The sequence below is a fragment of the Pagrus pagrus genome (assembly GCF_965226575.1).
Source record: "Pagrus pagrus genome assembly, contig: HAP1_SCAFFOLD_71, whole genome shotgun sequence".
Lineage (NCBI taxonomy): Eukaryota > Metazoa > Chordata > Actinopteri > Spariformes > Sparidae > Pagrus > Pagrus pagrus.
This window is the reverse complement of record NW_028175392.1, coordinates 156,318-161,391: the sequence shown is the minus strand read 5'-3', so window position 1 is coordinate 161,391 and position 5,074 is coordinate 156,318.

Sequence of the window (5,074 nt, the reverse complement as noted above, 5' to 3'; positions counted from 1 at the left end):
ACTAAAATATTCACCAAAAATACAAATTTCACCTGAATCCAATGGGGACTGCTGTGTCTCGTTCAGCCAGTATAGGACCACGTCCGGGAGAAATTTCGAGTCAATGGGTCCAAAGACCTGGAAGCTATTGAAAAAATTGGCCGAGGTTTTCATGAATCCAATGGGGACTGCTGTGTCTCGTTCAGCCAGTATAGGACCACATCTGGGAGAAATTTCGAGTCAATGGGTCCAAAGACCTGGAAGCTATTGAAAAAATCGGCCGAGGTTTTCATTAAAAATGGCCCCCTTTCACTAAAATATTCACCAAAAATACAAATTTCACCAGAATCCAATGGGGACTGCTGTGTCTCGTTCAGCCAGTATAGGACCACGTCTGGGAGAAATTTCGAGTCAATGGGTCCAAAGACCTGGAAGCTATTGAAAAAATCGGCCGAGGTTTTCATGAAAAATGGAAGATTTTCACTAAAATATTCACCAAAAATACAAATTTCACCCGAATCCAATGCGGACTGCTGTGTCTTGTTCAGCCAGTATAGGACCACGTCTGGGAGAAGTTTCGAGTCAATCGGTCCAAAGACCTGGAAGCTATTGAAAAAATCGGCCGAGGTTTTCATGAAAAATGGCCCCCTTTCACTAAAATATTCACCAAAAATACAAATTTCACCCGAATCCAATGGGGACTGCTGTGTCTCGTTCAGCCAGTATAGGACCACGTCTGGGAGAAATTTCGAGTCAATGGGTCCAAAGACCTGGAAGCTATTGAAAAAATCGGCCGAGGTTTTCATGAAAAATGGCAGATTTTCACTAAAATATTCACCAAAAATACAAGTTTCACCCGAATCCAATGGGGACTGCTGTGTCTCGTTCAGCCAGTATAGGACCACGTCTGGGAGAAATTTCGAGTCAATGGGTCCAAAGACCTGGAAGCTATTGAAAAAATCGGCCGAGGTTTTCATGAATCCAATGGGGACTGCTGTGTCTCGTTCAGCCAGTATAGGACCACGTGTGGGAGAAATTTCGAGTCAATGGGTCCAAAGACCTGGAAGCTATTGAAAAAATCGGCCGAGGTTTTCATGAAAAATGGAAGATTTTCACTAAAATATTCACCAAAAATACAAATTTCACCCGAATCCAATGCGGACTGCTGTGTCTCGTTCAGCCCGTATAGGACCACGTCTGGGAGAAATTTTGAGTCAATGGGTCCAAAGACCTGGAAGCTATTGAAAAAATCGGCCGAGGTTTTCCTGAAAAATGGAAGATTTTCACTAAAATATTCACCAAAAATACAAATTTCACCCGAATCCAATGCGGACTGCTGTGTCTCGTTCAGCCAGTATAGGACCACGTCTGGGAGAAATTTCGAGTCAATGGGTCCAAAGACCTGGAAGCTATTGAAAAAATCGGCCGAGGTTTTCACTAAAAATGGCCCCCTTTCACTAAAATATTCACCAAAAATACAAATTTTAACCGAATCCAATGCGGACTGCTGTGTCTCATTCAGCCAGTATAGGACCACGTCTGGGAGAAATTTCGAGTCAATGGGTCCAAAGACCTGGAAGCTATTGAAAAAATCGGCAGAGGTTTTCCTGAAAAATTGAAGATTTTCACTAAAATATTCACCAAAAATACAAATTTCACCCGAATCCAATGGGGACTGCTGTGTCTCGTTCAGCCAGTATAGGACCACGTCTGGGAGAAATTTCGAGTCAATGGGTCCAAAGACCTGGAAGCTATTGAAAAAATCGGCCGAGGTTTTCATGAATCCAATGGGGACTGCTGTGTCTCGTTCAGCCAGTATAGGACCACGTGTGGGAGAAATTTCGAGTCAATGGGTCCAAAGACCTGGAAGCTATTGAAAAAATCGGCCGAGGTTTTCATGAAAAATGGAAGATTTTCACTAAAATATTCACCAAAAATACAAATTTCACCCGAATCCAATGCGGACTGCTGTGTCTCGTTCAGCCCGTATAGGACCACGTCTGGGAGAAATTTTGAGTCAATGGGTCCAAAGACCTGGAAGCTATTGAAAAAATCGGCCGAGGTTTTCCTGAAAAATGGAAGATTTTCACTAAAATATTCACCAAAAATACAAATTTCACCCGAATCCAATGCGGACTGCTGTGTCTCGTTCAGCCAGTATAGGACCACGTCTGGGAGAAATTTCGAGTCAATGGGTCCAAAGACCTGGAAGCTATTGAAAAAATCGGCCGAGGTTTTCACTAAAAATGGCCCCCTTTCACTAAAATATTCACCAAAAATACAAATTTTAACCGAATCCAATGCGGACTGCTGTGTCTCATTCAGCCAGTATAGGACCACGTCTGGGAGAAATTTCGAGTCAATGGGTCCAAAGACCTGGAAGCTATTGAAAAAATCGGCAGAGGTTTTCCTGAAAAATTGAAGATTTTCACTAAAATATTCACCAAAAATACAAATTTCACCCGAATCCAATGCGGACTGCTGTGTCTCGTTCAGCCAGTATAGGACCACGTCTGGGAGAAATTTCGAGTCAATGGGTCCAAAGACCTGGAAGCTATTGAAAAAATCGGCCGAGGTTTTCACTAAAAATGGACACCTTTCACTAAAATATTCACCAAAAATACAAATTTCACCCGAATCCAATGGGGACTGCTGTGTCTCGTTCAGCCAGTATAGGACCACGTCTGGGAGAAATTTCGAGTCAATGGGTCCAAAGACCTGGAAGCTATTGAAAAAATCGGCCGAGGTTTTCATGAATCCAATGGGGACTGCTGTGTCTCGTTCAGCCAGTATAGGACCACGTGTGGGAGAAATTTCGAGTCAATGGGTCCAAAGACCTGGAAGCTATTGAAAAAATCGGCCGAGGTTTTCATGAAAAATGGAAGATTTTCACTAAAATATTCACCAAAAATACAAATTTCACCCGAATCCAATGCGGACTGCTGTGTCTCGTTCAGCCCGTATAGGACCACGTCTGGGAGAAATTTTGAGTCAATGGGTCCAAAGACCTGGAAGCTATTGAAAAAATCGGCCGAGGTTTTCCTGAAAAATGGAAGATTTTCACTAAAATATTCACCAAAAATACAAATTTCACCCGAATCCAATGCGGACTGCTGTGTCTCGTTCAGCCAGTATAGGACCACGTCTGGGAGAAATTTCGAGTCAATGGGTCCAAAGACCTGGAAGCTATTGAAAAAATCGGCCGAGGTTTTCACTAAAAATGGCCCCCTTTCACTAAAATATTCACCAAAAATACAAATTTTAACCGAATCCAATGCGGACTGCTGTGTCTCATTCAGCCAGTATAGGACCACGTCTGGGAGAAATTTCGAGTCAATGGGTCCAAAGACCTGGAAGCTATTGAAAAAATCGGCAGAGGTTTTCCTGAAAAATTGAAGATTTTCACTAAAATATTCACCAAAAATACAAATTTCACCCGAATCCAATGCGGACTGCTGTGTCTCGTTCAGCCAGTATAGGACCACGTCTGGGAGAAATTTCGAGTCAATGGGTCCAAAGACCTGGAAGCTATTGAAAAAATCGGCCGAGGTTTTCACTAAAAATGGACACCTTTCACTAAAATATTCACCAAAAATACAAATTTCACCCGAATCCAATGGGGACTGCTGTGTCTCGTTCAGCCAGTATAGGACCACGTCTGGGAGGAAATTTCGAGTCAATGGGTCCAAAGACCTGGAAGCTCTTTGGACCCATTGAGATCCAGGTCAATGGGGACCTGGATCTCAATGAACGAGACACACTGCTGTGTCTCGTTCAGCCAGTATAGGACCACGTCTGGGAGGAAATTTCGAGTCAATGGGTCCAAAGACCTGGAAGCTCTTTGGACCCATTGAGATCCAGGTCAATGGGGACCTGGATCTCAATGAACGAGACACACTGCTGTGTCTCGTTCAGCCAGTATAGGACCACATCTGGGAGAAATTTCGAGTCAATGGGTCCAAAGACCTGGAAGCTTTTGAAAAAATCGGCCGAGGTTTTCATGAAAAATGGAAGATTTTCACTAAAATATTCACCAAAAATACAAATTTCACCCGAATCCAATGCGGACTGCTGTGTCTCGTTCAGCCAGTATAGGACCACGTCTGGGAGAAATTTCGAGTCAATGGGTCCAAAGACCTGGAATTTATTGAAAAAATCGGCCGAGGTTTTCACTAAAAATGGCCCCCTTTCACTAAAATATTCACCAAAAATACAAATTTCACCCGAATCCAATGCGGACTGCTGTGTCTCGTTCAGATAGTATAGGACCACGTCTGGGAGAAATTTCGAGTCAATCGGTCCAAAGACCTGGAAGCTATTGAAAAAATCGGCCGAGGTTTTCATTAAAAATGGCCCCCTTTCACTAAAATATTCACCAAAAATACAAATTTCACCCGAATCCAATGGGGACTGCTGTGTCTCATTCAGCCAGTATAGGACCACGTCTGGGAGAAATTTCGAGTCAATGGGTCCAAAGACCTGGAAGCTATTGAAAAAATTGGCCGAGGTTTTCATGAATCCAATGGGGACTGCTGTGTCTCGTTCAGCCAGTATAGGACCACATCTGGGAGAAATTTCGAGTCAATGGGTCCAAAGACCTGGAAGCTATTGAAAAAATCGGCCGAGGTTTTCATGAAAAATGGAAGATTTTCACTAAAATATTCACCAAAAATACAAATTTCACCCGAATCCAATGCGGACTGCTGTGTCTCGTTCAGCCAGTATAGGACCACGTCTGGGAGAAATTTCGAGTCAATCGGTCCAAAGACCTGGAAGCTATTGAAAAAATCGGCCGAGGTTTTCATGAAAAATGGCCCCCTTTCACTAAAATATTCACCAAAAATACAAATTTCACCCGAATCCAATGCGGACTGCTGTGTCTCGTTCAGATAGTATAGGACCACATCTGGGAGAAATTTCGAGTCAATGGGTCCAAAGACCTGGAAGCTATTGAAAAAATCGTCCGAGGTTTTCATGAAAAATGGCAGATTTTCACTAAAATATTCACCAAAAATACAAATTTCACCCGAATCCAATGCGGACTGCTGTGTCTCGTTCAGCCAGTATAGGACCACGTCTGGGAGAAATTTCGAGT